This window comes from Podarcis tiliguerta, assembly GCF_965153285.1.
Source record: "Podarcis tiliguerta genome assembly, chromosome: 17".
NCBI lineage: Eukaryota > Metazoa > Chordata > Lepidosauria > Squamata > Lacertidae > Podarcis > Podarcis tiliguerta.
Genome location: NC_139550.1, coordinates 6,543,093 through 6,561,849, shown reverse-complemented (window position 1 = coordinate 6,561,849; position 18,757 = coordinate 6,543,093). Strand labels below are relative to the sequence as shown.

Below are 18,757 nucleotides of genomic sequence, written 5' to 3'. Positions count from 1 at the left end.
TTGACCTTTGATGGTTATTCATTGAGCTGATCGTCTTTGTAAGTGACTAAGGTAGTTAACGCATCATAAAAATCTACACCAGCGACTTGGCAAGTGTCCTCTTGGTTGCCTTGGCCAATTACCACATCCATCACTTAGGCTGATGGAATGAAAGAGCAATGTTTTATATGTAAATCACTCGCTGTACCATTTTCATTTTTCATGGGAAGTCTGCACAAGCCTTTTAAAATATCCATCTCCGGCACCCAGAGATTTGCTTTTATCTTTCACCATTAATATTTACCACCACCCAGGCATAGGAGATAGTCGCTGGGAAGTTCCAGTTTCCTTGCCAAGACAGACTTTTGTTTAAATTTATAATGGTCGCTCTTTGGGGAATAGCTGAGAAGTTAAGTCTGTGCTTTGTTTTGGATTGGCTTGGATTTGGAGCATCTCAAGTAAGAAAAAAGGTATCACACATCTGAAGAGTGTCATGTACAGTAGTGCTTTGAGTGTTCTGCTAAGACTGGGGAAGAAATCTCCACCACCCAGTTATGAAGCTTACCGGGTGATCATGGATGAGTCACTATCTCTCTCAGCCTAACCCACCCCCCAGAGTTGTTGTGAGGGTAAAAGTGGAGGGAGATAATGTTTGAATTTGTAGGCTACCCTGTGTGCTGGTCTTGGGGGTGTGTGTTACCGTACGGTGTGGTCCGTGTCCGGTCCGAGGCTGAAGCGGGGTCCAAGGCAGGGAGTCAGGCGTGGTCAGGAACTCTGGCAGAAAGCAGGACAGGGTGCCGGCAGGAACAAGTAACCAACAATGTTGCTCCCGCAACCTGGGACTGGGGCTGGCTGGCTTGTATCTGCCCAGAGGCATAGGGCGGCCCCGGTCCACAGGTGACTCGCCTCTCCTGGCCTGGAGGCAAGCACTCAGAACTGATTCGTAACTGGTTGTTGAGTGGAACCATATTCAGGAACTCGAAGCCAAGATGACTCAAGTCTCTGGCCCTCAAGACTTTCCCCAAGCCATGTCATTCTCTTCCCAGGTGGTTACATTCTGTCCTACAGGGAAGTGGGTGGCGCTGTCGTCTTAACTACTGAACTTCTTGGGCTTGCCGATCGGAAGGTTGGGGGTTCGAATCCCTGCGATGGGGTGAGCTCCTGTTGCTCTGTCCCAGCTCCTGCCAACCTAGCAGTTCGAAAGCATGCCAGTGCAAGTAGATAAATAGGTACCACTCTGGCGGGAAGGTAAACGGCGTTTCCATGCGCTCTGGTTTCCGTCACTGTTGCGCCAGAAGCGGTTTAGTCATGCTGGCCACATGACCTGGAAAGCTGTCTGTGGACAAACGCCAGCTCCCTCGGCCTGAAAATGAGATGCGCACCGCAACATCATAGTCGCCTTTGACTGGACGTCACTGTCCAGAGGTCCTTTACCTTTACTTTACCTTACATCCTGTCCTGACCCTTATCTGCATCCTTTTCAAGTGCTGGAATGTGCCCTGGCCCCATGACAGTTCCACTTTCTTGTCTGAATGAAGGCTGAGGGAGGGTGCAGTAACCTTGAACTTTTAAACACACACACACACACACACACACACACACAAATTCATTGGTTTTTAAGCAAATACAGATACAAGAACCATTAAACACTTATCCAGCAGTACACCTAATGGTGTTTGTTCTATCCATTGACTTTAGACACAAGCTTACACGTTCCATGTTAAAACCTATTACTTAACCTCTCCACTGAGAAGATGGAGCAGTTAGTATAACAAGTTCTTGATGTGGGTCATTAACATTCTTAAAGCAAGGGGTTCACCTTGGACAGTGTCTCTATTTGTCATGCCTTTAATTTCCCTTCTGTGTCTGGTGCAGTGGCGTAGCGTGGGTTGTCAGCACCCGGAGCAAGGCAAGTAATTTGCGCCCCCTAACCCGGGGCAAGGCAAGTAATTTGCGCCCCCCCCCCACTGCACTGTCCCTCCCCCAGATAGTCCCTCGCTCTCTCTCCGCACCGCATGCCTGGCACCCCCCCCTCCACAGTGGGCAGCGACCCGGCGGCTCGGATCGGATTCGCACAGCCAGCCCTGCAGTGAGAGAGAGTGAGTGAGCCAGGTAGGGGCAGAGAGCTGCGAGTGCGAGCGCGCCCCCCCCCCAGATGTTGCGCCCGGTGCGGCCGCCCCCCCCTGCACCCCCCACGCTACGCCACTGGTCTGGTGAGAGACATTGCTGTATCCCAGATATTATTTCCCCTATCTTCTTCTTATTTAAATATATATATTTATTTGCTTTTCTGTTACGTCTCATAATCAGCACATGCTGTGTTACAGTCATACATAAAAAAATAGCATAGATATAAAACATAAACATATGATAGTGATAATAATGTATCTAAATTATAATGTATCTGGGAAGGACGAGGTATAACAAAAAAAAATATTATTATAAATTCTTCCAAGATTTGAATCCTCTATGTCTTTTTTTTAAAAAAAAATATGAATTTTTTCTTTTCTTTTCTTTTACACAGTAGTCATCATAAATAATGAGAATAAAAATGTGCACCCCACTATCCAACCTCCCAAAATTTCAACACCTCTTGCGATGGTTTGACCCCTTTCCATTTTAACAGTAGAAAAACCCTCCATGTCTCCCCAAAATCATTTCTCCTGCATTTTCCCCATCTTACTTTAATGGCACATGTTAATTTATCATTAATAGCTATATCCCATTCCCTTATCTTCTATCCCCAACATCTCACTGCCTCTCCCCAGCATATGTCAGCAGTGGCAATTGCCTCACTTTGCCCAATGAAAGGGCTGGCCCTGACCTTTATGTATTGCACCACCACCACCAGCAGAGATCCAGACTTCAGGTCCACCCAGGCACGCCAGAGTTAAATTTGCTGGCATTCCAAAGGGAGCACTTTTCTTCTAACCTAATGAATGGAAGACGGACAAAAGGCAGGAGGTAAACAGTGAGCCCAGGCACCAGGCCCACAAACTTTTGTTTTGGTCCTCCGGTGAACAAGCGGCCTTTTGTTTTCTGCTTATACCAGCCTATGGAGCGCATCTCCAATTAGTGTAATTCAGCCCAGCTCTTCGCTGGAACTCTGCTGACAGTCACCACCCGCAGATGTCCTTTTAACAAGACTTGGACTGCACTGCCTGCCAGTTACATCGCTCTGCCGTTTCATTACATTTTGCAGATTATCACTGATATTCATTTTTAACTAGGTATTCATCCCTTGGCCTTCCCATGCAGGAGGCCACTGCATTTAGCTCAGAAAAGCCTTAGAGTGGCATAATCATTTCTTCCAGTGATTCAAGTTCTCATTTGTTCCTCTTGTGTGCACCGTGAATCCCCAAGGGACTAGAGCAGTCTTCCCTTCTTCTTCTTTGGCGATCACTCATAGCTGATTAAGATTGTCTTCCATGAACACGGTTTTAACAGTGAGTCCGTAAGTGACTGTGGAGGCCAATTCTGAATCCACACGTCCTTCCACAGTGGGGACATCGGTTTCCGGGTGGGAGTTGATCACGGTGAGGGTTTGCCAAGCGTGCCTTCCTCTTAGCACGTTTCTCCTTTTTGTCCTGAGTTTGAGCGTCTTCAAAGCCCACAATACCTTTGGTAAAGGCTGTTCTCCAACTGGAGTGCTCGCAGGCCAGGGTTTCCCAATTGTCAGTGTTTATACTACATTTTTTTAGATATGCCTTGAGAGAGTCTTTAAACCTCTTTTGTTGACCACCACTTTCCATTTTTAAGTTTGAAATAGATTAGTTCCTTTGGAAGACGATAATCAGGCATCTGAACATGACCAGTCCAACGAAGTTGATGTTGAAGACCACATTATGATAGACGGCAGAGGCCCCTGGGTCTAGCAGCACTTTTTGTGATGTCACATGTCAGCAATGTCATGTGCTAATGATGTCATAATGACGTATGTTTCCTTAACTCTCACAGCTGTAGCTGCTCCTGGCAAGGGGGCCACTATGTGATCAAGACTGGATCTACCATTAGGCAGAGTGAGGCGGTGAGACGAGTAAGCCAGCAGCAAATCACACTGAGTAAGTTGGAGTCAACTCTTTATTCACAAACACAGGAATGTCAGCCCCAATGAGAACGGCAACTCACCTCCGGCAGGTCTTGCTGCCACGAAGCACTTGCTGAGACTGAAGGTCCCTGCCTCCCCAGGGTTTCTCCCAAGCAATCTGAGGTGATGCCTGCATGAAGATAACTTTACCTCCATCCTCTTCATGAGGTTCTGGGAGAGAAGCTGTGAGGGGAGCTTGTCACAGCTGGAGGGGGAGACACCCGTGCCTCTTCACCAGCCTGACTCACCTCTGCTTCTTGGCCTCCCTCCTCTCCTACTTCAGTTTCTGCTGCTTATTCTGGACTTCTTTCTGCCACAGAGTCTCCCTTCTCACGAAGCCCTGTTACCTCTTCAGTTTGCAACACCTCCTCTTCCCAGTCATCCCACCACCAATCCACTCCTCTGAGTCCTCTTTCCTTGGAGGTTCCCCAGTGGGTTCCTCCCAACATTCCTTTGCATCCATCCAGTCCATGACAGACAGCTGTCTCAGGTGGAAAATGCTGGGAGACAGGCAGTAGTAGATAGGATGGTGGTTCGGTAGCAGGAGGCTAGTGCAGTGCAGATGTACTAGCTCAGCCATTTTGGCACTCCTCGCTGCCCCCTGATATCCACATCTCAAGTAGATATTCCCCATTTCTGACAAACCATTGTGGCAAGGGAAGTTACAACTCAGTCTAGTTACCGTTGGTATTCAACTCCCAGTAAACTCACAAAAATGTATAAAACAGAGTCAAATATATGTTGGAAATGTGTGGAAAAAGAAGGCACCTTTTATCATATTTGGTGGATGTGTAAGGTAGGAAAAGAATTTTGGGAAATGATATATAATGAATTGAAAAAAGCTTTTTCTCAAAAAACCCCAAAGCCTTTCTTTTAGGACTTATAGGTGCCAAAATCTCAATAGAGCAGAAAATATTATTTATGTATGCGACCACGATTGTGTGGATGTTATTGGCCCAGAGGTAGAAAGAAAATAAAGTCCCGACCAGAGAAGAATGGCAGATGAAGTTGATTATGTTGAAATGGCAAAAATAACCAGAAGGCTCAGAAATCAGGAAGACCAAAACTTTAATATAAGGAATGGGGAAAATTTATAATTTATCTTAGAAATCATTGTAAACAGTTATAATTGTTAGTAGGATTGGAATAATACTTGTAGCTTGAGGGTGTATTTTGGATATACAGTCATAGCTCGAGTTGAATGCGCTTCGGGTTGAGCGAGTTTGAGTTGCGCTCCGCGGCAACCCGGAAGTAACGCAGCACGTTACTTCCGGGTTTCGCCGCTCGCGCATGGGCAGATGCTCAAAATGACATCACGCCCATGCGCGGTAGCAGCGAAACATGACCCACGCAGACACGCCATCGTGTCTTGCGTTCCATTCGGGATGCGAACGGGGCTCCGGAACGGATCCCGTTCGCATCCCAAGGTGCCACTGTAATGGAGATGTAAAAGATCTGGATAATTATAAAAAATGCAGTAGGAAATTATTAACAATAGGACCCACAAAGGAGAGGAGGGAAGTCCAGTAGATTCTTTGGAATCTTGTTTCTGTGATGTAGGATATTTGATGGTAAAACTTTAATTTGAAAAACCAAATAAATAAATTTATAAAGAACAACAACAACTCAGTCTAGTTTGAATTCTCAGACTTGCCTCACGCTTCTCATTCTGGCTACCAGGACTCTGTCGACAATTTCCCCCCCTCTTCCCAGAGGCCACCTGAGGTTATTGTTGACAGGGCATTAGAGCGAAGTTTATTGTATGTGCTGCAAGACAGATTACGGCAAAATCAAACATCAGATTTTCTACCTTGGAAATAAACCGCCAAGTGACTAAGAAATAAAATGCACTTTTCCCGGAAATATGTAAACAACTATCATTCATGCTGAAGTTCCAATGGCAGTATATGAGTTTTTCAATTAAATTCAAGTCAGCCATGCAGGGACTATGACATCCGTAATTAAAATGTGTTACTTGGGAACTAATAACTTCGAAGCCGAGAGGACGTTTTTGTAAATCAAGTGTAAATACCATTCGCTGCCTCGGATGCTAGAATTATGCTCTCAAGTTTATTTCTGATTAACCACATTGCATATGTCTGAACTAGGACTATCATCCATTTTTATTGATCAGTCATCTGCTTTTTAACCAACTGATCCATTAATCACATAGATTTAAATAATGTGCATGTTGATGCAAACCTCAATATAAGTGTCTTTTGAGACACGGATTGAACGATAACTTACAACCGAACAAGGAAAAATCAGCTGCGGATGATTTGTTAGAGGAAATATTAAAGCTGAACATTTGTTTGTTTTCATTCATTGCCACAGTAACTCACAGTAACATTGCCACAGTAACTAAAATAGTTGGGGGGGGGGGGAGAGATGAATACTTAAGGTGCAGTCATCACCAAAGAATGTAAACTAAAATGCAGCCCCTTGCAATTCTCCACCTTATTTGTGGCCAAGAGCCACAGGGCGAACCATATCACCAGATTTCTCCAGGAGTAGCAGAAATTCCCAAGTGTTTTTTAGGAGTCGGGCTCCCCATTAGCAATGGCAGTAGCACAAGTGCTTTCTTTTGTTAAAAAAAACATTTTCCTGAAGGAGTATCAGCACAGCCTGGCAGCCATTTTGAAATTTCCACGAATCCTTCGCCTCCACATTACCTAGGCTAGGGGCATGGGTGTAGCTGGAGTGGGGTGGGGGGCAGTAAATAAATAAAAATACTTAACTAAAAGCAGAGATAATCAGAATATTTGAAACTGAAATGCTCGCTTGAGGCCGCTTGTACTGTAGAGCGGTCATTCAGTACCTTGCGGAGAGTAAAGATCTGGTTAAAGTTGACAATGGCAAGCATCTCAATGGGTTATGCTTACTGGGTATGCAGAAAAACTGCATTGGGGGAAAAGGAGGAATTTGAGAAGGAAGTGTTGAAAAGTTTGTTTTAGTTTAGATTTTTTAAAAAGATCAGATGAAAAAAGCATGTTCTTTGTAATTTTGCAAAATATACTCATTAACAGCATGAAAGGTACTCCCTGGTGTTTTTTTTTTTTTTTAAAAAAAATAACTTTCTAGTTTTCAAATGACTGAAGATTTTGACAGATTTTTCTGAGCACTTGGGATCAAAAGAAAGTAATTTATAACAACTGGGTGTTGTTGTTTTTTAAATTTATGCTTTTTGGGTTTATACATTTCACTAATTTTGCAATCATTTTAACATTTCAAAACTTGGCTTCCTCCCCCCTCTTTCTGTGGTTCCTTAAATTTATTTTTAATATCTTCTGCATATCTGGATTAACTTAATTTGTTCATTTATGCATCTACTTTAAATATATACTCTTATGAAACTGCAGGTTATTACAATAATCGTGCCAATGTTCTCATCTGTTTGCAAAATGGTCAATAAACCATTTCCATTTTTTAATAAAAAGTTTGTTATCTTGATTTCTTATCCTTCTGATAAGCTTCGCCATTTCTGCATATTCCATAAGTTTTTGTATCCGTTTGCTGGGACTTCTGCTTCTTTCCATTTGGGGGCGAGTAACATTCTCGTCACTTTAGTCGCAGACGTGAATAAGTTTCTGTACAGTTTTGGTGCTTCTGTCCCTATAATTCCCAAAATTATAAATTGTTGAGACATTTCATTCCGAATCTGCTAGACAGAGGATGCTGACAGGTGGCTGCCCTGCCCCTCCAACATAAATCCCAGCTATGCCCCTGCCCAGGGGTAGCACTAATGCTTCCTCTGCTGCTAGGCACACAACATTCCCGCTATTGAAATGGTTCCTTCTAACTCCCATGGAGGTCAATCTGCATAGCTAGGGTCTTATCCAAAGATCTCAAGAGAATCGGTGAAGAGGAGACTGTGGGATGTGATACACAAGTAGCAGTCAAATACAACATTCCTTGTTTTCCTAGAGTGGACATGCAAGGGGATGTTTGGTCCAGCCAGTTGGAACTTCCTGTTTCCTCCTGGGCTGGGACATACTTCCTTTGCATATGACCAGAGGTGGGCGTGACCTTACCTGTGCAGGTAACAAAAGCACAAGGCACACAGCTCTCTCTCTCTCTCTCTGACTTCTTCCGTCGTGGGAGCAACAGCTTTTTAGCTAGAGATGCTCTATTGGCTTTCAGCCAAAAGAGGACACCGGAATTATTCCCATATGGGATAGTTCCGCATGTAAATACTTTGCAACTAAGTCTGCCTTCAGGGAGCCAACTGCGGACTGATGATGTTGTGAGTAAACTTCTTTTGTTGACTTTAAATAAGATTGTCATGTGTTTATTCTTTTGAGAGGGATAAAATGGGGAACTTACCAGGAACATATAATTCAATACTGAATTGTATGATAGTGAGAGGCTTAAACAAGCCTGCAACCAGCCACCCGCTGTGTGTTTGAAAGGGGAATGTATCCTGCTAAGTAAAGGGACTTGCTAACACAAGTTACTGCACCATCACTGCAGATGGTGACAGCAGTCACAAAATTAAAAGACGCCTGCTCCTTGGGAGAAAAGCAATGACAAACCTAGACACATCTTAATAAGCAGAGGCATCACCTTGCCAACAAAGGTCCGTATAGTAAAAGCTATGGTTTTCCCAGTAGTGATGTATGGAAGTGAGAGCTGGACCATAAAGAAGGCTGATCGCCGAAGAATTGATGCTTTTGAATTATGGTGCTGGAGGAGACTCTTGAGAGTCCCATGGACTGCAAGAAGATCAAACCTATCCATTCTGAAGGAAATCAGCCCTGGGTGCTCCCTGGAAGGACAGATCCTGAAGCTGAGGCTCCAATACTTTGGCCACCTCATGAGAAGAGAAGACTCCCTGGAAAAGACCCTGATGTTGGGAAAGATGGAGGGCACAAGGAGAAGGGGACGACAGAAGACGAGATGGTTGGACAAGGTTCTCGAAGCTACAAACATGAGTCTGACTGAACTGCGGGAGGCAGTTGAGGACAGAAGTGCCTGGCGTGCTCTGGTCCATGGGGTCACGAAGAGTCGGACACAACTAAACGACTAAACAACAACAACAACAACAAACACAAGTTAGGAAGGATATTAATAAACAATATATCCTCTCCTGCCTTCCTGAACATTCCCACAGAGACAAGGCAAATGGATACCTGATACATGGAAGACCATTGTATTACATTACTGGAGAGCATCAAGGGACTAGATATGATAATAGAGAGAACCCTTCTGTAGATGAGGACCAGCAAGTTTTCCTGCTAGTCGCCTCTAGCTCAGTCTTCCAAATCTGCCCACAATCCTGTGGGCCAGTTCATCTCATTCATTTGTTTGATAGATTGAGCTTTATTTCAGTTAAAAAAACCCACCCCACATTATTTAATTAGTGCTGAAACACTAAGCGTGATTGCCCAATTATTGCCTGCGAAACATCAAAAGTGTTTAATGTAATTTTTTTTGCATAGGAATTGTAGCTCAGAAGTGGTTAATTTAAAAAAAGGCTGGGCATTATTGCATTGGTGGATAGTGGAAATGCGCCAAGCTTTTGAAAATAAAATTTAAAAAATCAATTCTTCAATTAGTGCTATAATGCTCTTTTATTTCAATGCTAATTGCACATATATTTCACTATATTAAAAATACAGCCCTGGAAAGCATTTTTTAAAACGCTGATTAAAAACAAGCATGCCACCCACAGAAATAGTCTTAAATATAGCAAAGGGGTCTGCCAAGAGATGGTCCTTTTGCTAGCTCAATACATCCCTAGGCACGTTGAAACCATTCCTTTTTTTATTTTTCATTTCACTTTTATTTATAATATTGCCTTTCTACATTACTATACGCAAAATGCTATATAAGGTGAAGAAACAACAAAGATCATACACCTTATAAATACTGTATTTTTTGCTCTATAAGACTCACTTCCCCCCCCCTAAAAAGTAAGGGGAAATGTGTGTGCATCTTATGGAGCGAATGCAGGCTGCGCAGCTATCCCAGAAGCCAGAACAGCAAGAGGGATTGCTGCTTTCACTGCGCAGCGATCCCTCTTGCTGTACTGGCTTCTGAGATTGAGAATATATTTTTTTCCTTGTTTTCCTCCTCCAAAAACTAGGTGCGTCTTGTGGTCTGGTGCGCCTTATAGAGCAAAAAATACGGTAACTTGTACAAAAATGTCTTCTAAGGCTGGAGGTTGGGGCAGGGTCCGTGGAAAAAGACTTTGCCTGATGGCCAAGCAGAAAGTCTCTCTCCCTCATCATGGCTCTGGGAAGGGCAGAAGAAAGGTTTCTCTGGGTTCCTTTCCCATTCCTTCCAAAAGAGTTTCCTGCAGTTGGGGGGACTGTGGGGGTGGAAAAACTGCAGGGAAAACATAGGAGGACAAATATTTGATTATAATGTCTGCCAGATGACCCAGAAAAAGTGAATAATAATAATAATTTTTATTATTTATATCCCGCCCTCCCCAGCCGAAGCCGGGCTCAGGGCGGCTAACAACAATAAAACAGTACAACAGTACAACACAACACAAAACTCTAAAATCTCCCTGGGAGAAGAGTCAATGGAGGAAGACTGGAAAAAATTCAAAGTATATTTACAGAAATATTGCAAAATTAATGAATGTTAGAAGAATATTGGAATGAAATTATAAGGTTTTAGCAGAAGTGTTATTAAGAATTATATGAATATTAATTGTTAATGGGATAAAGTGGAAAATTCAAAGTTAAAATGTGTTAGGATAAATTATAGAATAAAAATTGAAGAAGAGGGAAAGGATTTGTTGAACCAGCAATTTGAACTAGAATACAAAAAAGGGAGGTGTGAGGACGTTGAGGAAATAAGCAAATGAAAGATATAGATATAAAATTTGGATGTGTGCTTAAATGTTTTTGTTTTCTTTATGTTGTGTTGTTGTATTGTATTCTTTTTATTGTTGATGTATTGTTTGTTGAAGTTATGTATTGTTTTTCTTTATTGTCTTTCTTTTCATAATTATAAAATATTCAATAAACATTATTTTTTTAAAAAAACCACACACACAACACTCTAAAATCATTCATTATAAAATTAATTCAAATCAACCCAATGGCAACCATTGGGCCAATGTTTGGCCCACTTTCAGAGAGAGTGCATCGGATGAATATTCTGCATTTGTGAATATTAATCCTTCCCCTGCTGAAATTCCCTCTGCTGTATCTCCCTCCCTTCCCTGTTTTGTTGTTTCTTCCGCTGCTAACAGTTAAGATTTGTAGACCTATTAGGGCAGGAGCAGGCATTTCGCTGATATCAACACCGCCAGGGACATCAACATTTGCAGCTGAGAATTCCAAGGAGAATTTGGGGAACAGATTTCTGTTGCAGTACATGACGTGAAGGGAATTCTAGGTGAACAGGAGATACTGCAGGGGGTACTTGAGTAATTTCCAGTGCTGCTGCAGAGCTCTGCCTGATAAGATGGCATCTGCAGGAGGGGTGAGATGATTTTTCAGGTATCCTGAGTCCAGGGTGCATAGTAGGAGTTTATATACCAATATCAGCACCTTATAGGTAAAGGTAAAGGACCCCTGGATGGTTAAGTCCAGTCAAAGGTGACTATGGGGTTGCGGCACTCATCTCACTTTCAGGCCAGGGAGCCAGAGTTTGTCCACAGACAGTGCTCCGGGTCATGTGGCCAGCATGGCTAGACCGCTTCTGGCGCAACAGGACACTGTGGCAGAAACCAGTGCACACGGAAACACCGTTTACCTTCCCACCACAGCAGTACCTATTTATCTACTTGCACTGGCTAGCTTTTGAACTGCTAGGTTGGCAGGAGCTGGGACAGAGCAATGGGAGCTCACTCCGTCATGGGGATTCGAACCACCGACTTTCTGATCGGCAAGCCCAAGAGGCTCAGTAGTTTAGGCCACAGCGCCACCCACGTCCCAACTCCAACTCCAAGGAGCGAGTGGCAATGGCAGCAGCAGTGGGCGATGCATTTATTGGAGGGCAGATCTGCTGCCCCTGTGGGTTCTGCTGCCTGAGGTGGTTGTTTCACCTTTCCTCATGGGTGGGTCAACCTGGGCTGGAAAGTTCATAGTAGGGGCCACAGCCCATCTCTTCTGTCAGTCTTTCTTTCTTTCCTCATTCCAGTTATATACACACACACACACACACACACACACACACACACACAGTGGAACCTCGCAACCCGCAGCGTTCGCAACCTGTAGCGCCGCTTCTGCTCACGTGCGGGTTGTGATTCGGCACTTCTGCCAAGCGCAAAGCGTGATTTAGTGCTTATGCGCAAGCGCCAAAATCCAGAATTCACCTGTTCCAGTACTTCTGGGTTTGGCACAGTGCGCAACCCGAAAACGCGTAACCTGAAATGTCTGTAACCCGAGGTACCACTATACCATATTTTTGCTCTATAGGACGCACTTTTTCCCCTCCAAAAATTAAGGGGAAATGTGTGTGCATCCTATGGAGCAAATGCAGGCTCCTTGGCTTCAGCGATAGCAACGCGAAGCCTCCGAAGCGCAGAGGGAGCGCTCCCTCTGCACTCTGGAGGCTTCATGTTGTTTTCGCTGAAGCCTGAAGAGCGAGAGGGGTCGGTGCGCACTGACCCCTCTCACTCTCCAGGCTTCAGGGATAGCCGCCTGAAGCCTTTGGAGTGCAGCGTGAGTTCCCTCTGCGCTCTGGAGGCTTCGGGTTCCTTTTGCTGAAGCCGGGAGAGCAAGACTCTCCTGGCTTCAGCAGAGAGGGAGAGCTGCGCAGCGCCCCTTCAGCCAAGCGGGAGGAGAAATGGAAGAGGCTCCGTTTCTCCTGCCGCTTTGCTGAAGGGGCGCTGAGCAGAGAGGGGGAGAATTTTCCCCCTTGTTCTCCCCCTCTAAAACATGGTGCGTCCTATAGTCGGATGTGTCCTATAGAGCGAAAAATACGGTATCTATATCTATATCTATATCTATATCTATATCTATATCTACACACACACACACACACATAGACCTTTTTTCTTTATGCTCTACAAATTGGAGAAGACAGGAGATTATTTGGATGGCCTCATGGCTTGATTGTGAATGTTATAATTGCACTTGAAACCTTATGCAAGTCTCAGCTATGAGGGCAGGCGCTTTTATTACACTGTCTAGCGCGTGACTGGCGAAGGCTCATTCTGAGCTGGCCAGCCTTGGCCAGATGCAGAGCTTCGTAAAGCACCGATATTTATACAATATTTATTGGAAGCAGATTTTGGCTCGGCATCAAGGCAGCCGCATCAGAGCAGATGTGTGAGTCACTGAAAGGCTCCTTCTACACTCCGGCAAGTCGCCACAGCTGCTTTGGTTAACCGACAGCTCTTTAGATTATAATGAATAATTGGCAGTCAGACAAAACAACGGCTCTTCCTACATGAACTCATTAGCCTAAACTGTTCAGCAAAAGTATACAGAAAAGGGAGAGCCTTAACCAAACAGTGGTGGAACTAGGCCAGAGGCCTCAGGAATAGCAAAATACAAAAGCGATCTGTTCGCTCTGCCTTTGCTTGCTTTCAGCCAATGGCTACCGAACCATAGCTGTCAACTTACAGATTTGAAAATAAGGGACCAGCAACCTCAAAAATAAGGGATCAGCAGCCAAAATAAGGGATTTTCCGAGCACAGGTATGTTCAACTTCTGAGCACCTCCAAGCTAAAGGCAGAAAGCCCAGCCAGCAGTCAAACGAAGCCTCAAGCGGTGGTTCCCACAGCGCAGCAATCCGGCAAAGGGGATGCAGCAAGGAAAACCACCGTCCCCTCTCTGCTGGGAAGTGCTGAGCAAAGGCGAGTCTCCAGGCAATGCGGCCAATTTGATTGGCACAAGGCATGCAAGCTCCACCCCCCAGTCGTTCTTATTGGGTGAGCAATACAGCCACGCAACACAGCTGGAGCTTCCCTCCTCCCTGGCCAGCAGGGAGGGAGGGAGAGGAGCTGCTTCCTTTGAAACCCGGGAAATTTAAGGGACATCATCAATAAGGGACAGCAGCAGGACATGGTGCTTGGATAAGGGACTTTCCCGTCAAAAAGGGACATTTCTCACTCCTCCCCCAACTGACCCTCCTCAACCCCCAAGTTTTGGTGTCCCCTCCACCCACAGAGCATTTGCTAGCAGAATAACGGCAAGTGCCATCGCCACTTCACCAATGGGACACAGCCCACACGCCCTCCACCGTCCTAAGAAATCCCCTTAATCTCCAATTTTATTTTATTCTTTGATAAATTGACAAAAAGAACAATGCACACCAATAAATGAATTTTAGAAAGGGGCAAGATTAGACACAGATGTACAAAGCATTTTAAAAAGAAATCAAGACCTCTTGCATTCCACTCTGCTCCCTCTTTCTTTCCACCCAGGGCGGCCCTGCCCTCTGCTTGCCCCTCAGAGCCAGTGTATCATTCAGGTCTGGGCCTCTTCTCCTCCTCGCCCGCAGCCTCTTTGATCTGCCCAAGGGAGGAAGCTGGTAGCGGGAGCCGTGGAGAGTCAACGGGGTGCTCTCTTGCAGCTGCCACCATTTTCATCACTCAGGACAAGCACCGACTCATCCTCCTCCCTGAATGTGGCACTGGTGGGGGAAATAGGGACATTCCAGGATCAAATCAGAAGCCGGGACTTTTGCAAAACAAATTATGGTGTAAAAGATTAAAATACAGTGGTACCTCGGGTTAAGAACTTAATTCGTTCTGGAGGTCCGTTCTTAACCTGAAGCACTACTTTAGCTAATGGGGCCTCCCACTGCCGCCGTGCTGCCGCGCTGCCGGAGCACAATTTCTGTTCTCACCCTGAAGCAAAGTTCTTAACCCGAGGTACTATTTCTGGGTTAGTGGAGCCTGTAATCCGAAGTGTATGTAACCTGAAGCTTCTGTAACCAGAGGTACCACTGTAGAAAGAAGGGGGGGGGGATGAAGTGAGAAGGAAACAGTTTACTAAATGTGAAAGTAGAACTCTGCTGAGGACGAAGGAAATCAATTAGAAGAAAAGAAGAACTGAAATACAGTTACATGTTCATTGTCCATTATTTGTTCCGTATTGGTTTTTGTATCTTCTTTTGATGTTTTCTTCCCCCCCTTTTCTTTTATTAGTGTTATGTGTTTTTGTGTTGCAAAATAATTTAAACATATTAAAAAAACCCCAAACAAACCAGAAGCCAGGACGGCTTTTGCAATTCCGGACTGTCACTGGAAAATCGGGGCGCTTGGAGTGTATGTCGCAGTGCACCCACAATTTAGCTAGGTTTGCCCAGTTGCGCTTGTGCCAATACGGTCATACCTCATGTTACGTCCACTTCATGTTACCCGCTTCATGTTACATTCTTTCAGGTTATGTCCCGTGGCGACCCGGAAGTACCAGAAAGGGTTACTCCTGGGTTTTGCCGCTCGCACATGCGCAGAAGCGCAAAATGACGTCACACGCATATGCAGAAGTGGCTAATTGCAACCTGCACATGCGCAGAGGCACCACTGAGGGTTGTGTTCTTTTCAGGTTGCGAACGGGCCTCTGGAACAGATCCTGTTCGCAACCAGAGGTACCACTGTACTGATTTTATTATTTTTGTGGAGTAGGATGATTTCAAAAGCGGGCCAAACGGGCGGCCAAACGGGCAGGGAACTCTGTGCGCTAAAAAAGGCATGATGCCATATTTTAAGGGATGAGTAGCAACCCTCAGTTCTGCACACACTCATATCTTCCATCCAGGCAAACTGAGGCATCGTCAGAGTCCAGCAGCCACTCCAGACAGGAAATTAAGGAGGGTATAAAGCAGGTTTTAAGGGACGCGGGTGGCGCTGTGGGTTAAACCACAAAGCCTAGGGCTTGCCGATCAGAAGGTTGGCGGTTTGAATCCCCGCGACGGAGTGAGTTCCTGTTGCTTGGTCCCTGCTCCTGCCAACCTAGCAGTTCGAAAGCACGTCAAAGTGCAAGTAGATAAATAGGTACCGCTGTGGTGGGAAGGTAAACGGTGTTTCCGTGCACTGCTCTGGTTCGCCAGATGCGGCTTAGTCATGCTGGCCACATGACCCGGAAGCTATACGCCGGCTCCCTCAGCCAATAAAGTGAGATGAGCACTGCAACCCCAGAGTCATATGTGACTGGACATAATGGTCAGGTGTCCCTTTACCTAAAGCAGGTTTGGTAGGGGTATGGCTGGGGAGGCGGACTCTGAAGTGCTGCATAAATACTATAATGCTAAGCATGATAGTTATGCTATCATATTGGCTATTGGTGCTGTTCCACAGGATCTGGGTACAGAGGGGGAAAACACCCTAGAATTTGAAGTCTGGTTATGTTATCTGGGGGATGTGACTGTACAGAATCCATTGCAGTGGATGCAACGAGGCCCATTCAAAGCTACATATCCATAGAATGTGGTTATGTCATAATGGCTCAGTCGACCACTTTTCTGCAGGGGATGAAACCAGACAGTTACATCAGAATTAGTCTGCTGGCTTCTCCAAAGGCTATAAAAATTGGTGGCTCTTCCACCTGGCAGGTGTCTAGAGGGGAGAGACGGCTCAGTTTCTCCATCAGTCGGGCTGGGTTCAACTGCCACTGGGCCCCTCTAGAACCAAAAAGCTTCCATATGCAGCCATTCCACCCGGTCATTTGTAAAGTGATCTTGCCCGACCTTTGAATGTGCATATTTTCCACTTTCCCCCACCATCTTTTCTTCCCAGTGTGTCTTGTTGATTGGGCTGCAAACCGTTCAACCGAAGACCTGCCTATTTGATTCTCTGCACAGTCATGCAACACAGTTTTAAGTCCTTAATTGAGATTGTCTAGGACCAACAAATCCCCGCCCGCCCCCCAACTCTATAACAACAGCTTATGTATGCAATACGATATGTGATGGCCTGGGAATTGGATTCAGAGGCTGAACCTGAGGAATCCCAGCCTGCATAGGAGTCCCCGCCTCCAGGACCAGCTGAGCCGGGGCTGGGGCTTGAGCCTGAAAGGTCCTCACCTGTGCCGGATCCTCAGGAGCAGGCACCAGCTGAATCTGCTCTGGCTCCTGAGGGGATGGAGGACCCATTGCCTGCAGGTGCTCCACTCTCAGCCCCATCAGAGGAAGTTGAGGTGGCCTCTGGGTCCAGTAACCCTCTAGCTTCTCCTGAGCTACAGAGGCTCAGGGCAGAGAGGCAGAGGGAACTAAGTTCCTGCAGGAGGAGTGCTCGCCTCCAGGCCAGGAGAGGCGAGTCACCTGTGGACCAGGGCCACCCTATGCCTCGGGGCAGATAAAAGCCAGCCAGCCCCTGCCCCAGGTTGCGGGAGCAACATTGTTGGTAGCCTGTTCCTGCCTGCACCCTGTCCTGCTCTTCTGCCAGAGTTCCTGACCCCACCCGACTCCCTGCCTTGGACCCAGCTTCAGCTTTGACGGACAGCCTCCATACCACACCCTCGACCTCGGACTGGACTCGGACCATGCCGCATGGTAACCCCCCGGGACCAGCACATGATATCTTTATTGTCATTGTCCCATTCCATACAATGAAACTAAAAAATCTACATAAGACATTCAAAACCCCCTAAAAACTCCGAAACCCCATTTTAAAATATGATATATTATAGAGACTCCTTATGCTGCATTTAGAACCAGAATTGCATTTGGGTAGAAACTGTTTCTCAGGCAGCTAGTCCTGCTCTTTATAACCCTATACCTTCTTACAGAAGGCAGAAGCTGAAAGCAATCATTTCCAGGGTGCGTACTATTCTGCGCTATCTCTGCAGCTTTCTTATGGGACCTGACAGCATAGATTTGATCTTAGGTGGGAAGAGTGCACCCAATTATTCTCTCCGCAGTCTTTACAAACCTGGACAGCATTGTTTTTCCCCTGGCCGTGCAGCTCCCAAACCACACACACAGACCATAAGTTAATACACTCTCCACAGTACAATGGTAAAATGCCATCAACAGGTCCTTTGAGAGGTTGTTTTTACGGAGGATTCTCAGAAAATATAACCTCTGCTGTGCTCTCTTCATCAGGTCTTTGCTGTTTTCTCCCCAGGTTAGGTCATCTCTCAACTCCATTCCCAGAAATCGAAACACCGAGACCTGTTCCACGCACTTCCCCTCAATAGTAAGTGGCTGAATATTCAATTTACATTTCCTAAAGTCCATAATAATCTCTTTTGTTTTCTTTAAGTTAAGGAGTAAGTTGTTTTTCCTGCACCACTCCCCCAACTGCTCAACTTCCTTCCTATAGGCGGCCTCCCCCTCTCCAGCCGTGATTAAACCAACCACCGTTTTATCATCTGCAAACTTAATGATCTTATTACTGGGGTATTTGGGGGCACAGTCAGCTGTATAGAGCTTATATAGAAGCAGGCTCAACATGCACCCCTGCGGCGTCCCCATTCATGATGTGATCTGCAGAGACGTGGGAACCCAACCTGACCCTTTGGGAACGGTCTGATAGAAAATCTAATATCCACCTGCACAAACACGGTGGAAGTCCCAGGTCTAATAATTATGGGGTGAAACTTGAGGAAAACTTAAGACTCGAGTTAAACACCGTGTCTAATAACTAGATTGCCAGCTCTGCCGGCTATGTTCACAACTCCGTCATTTACGCAGACAGCTAGGGAGGAATTGGACAGCCGTGTCAGATCAGCCCGAAAGAGCTAATGAGCGCTTGTATGTTTCCCTGTGCCCGGGGCGAGTGTCACTGCCATGCCCAGGGGGCAGAGGATGCCAGCAGCCAGCCAACGCTGTAT

General features: G+C 45.7%; 1 long non-coding RNA gene across 1 annotated transcript; it reads left to right on the top strand.

Annotated features, from left to right (window-relative positions):
* The first annotated feature begins 5,429 nt into the window (after positions 1 to 5,429).
* Positions 5,430 to 6,650, top strand: LOC310668230. Its single transcript, XR_014506663.1, has 2 exons — positions 5,430 to 5,587; positions 5,627 to 6,650. It is a non-coding gene; the product is annotated as an uncharacterized lncRNA (long non-coding RNA).
* Positions 6,651 to 18,757: the final 12,107 nt, after the last annotated feature.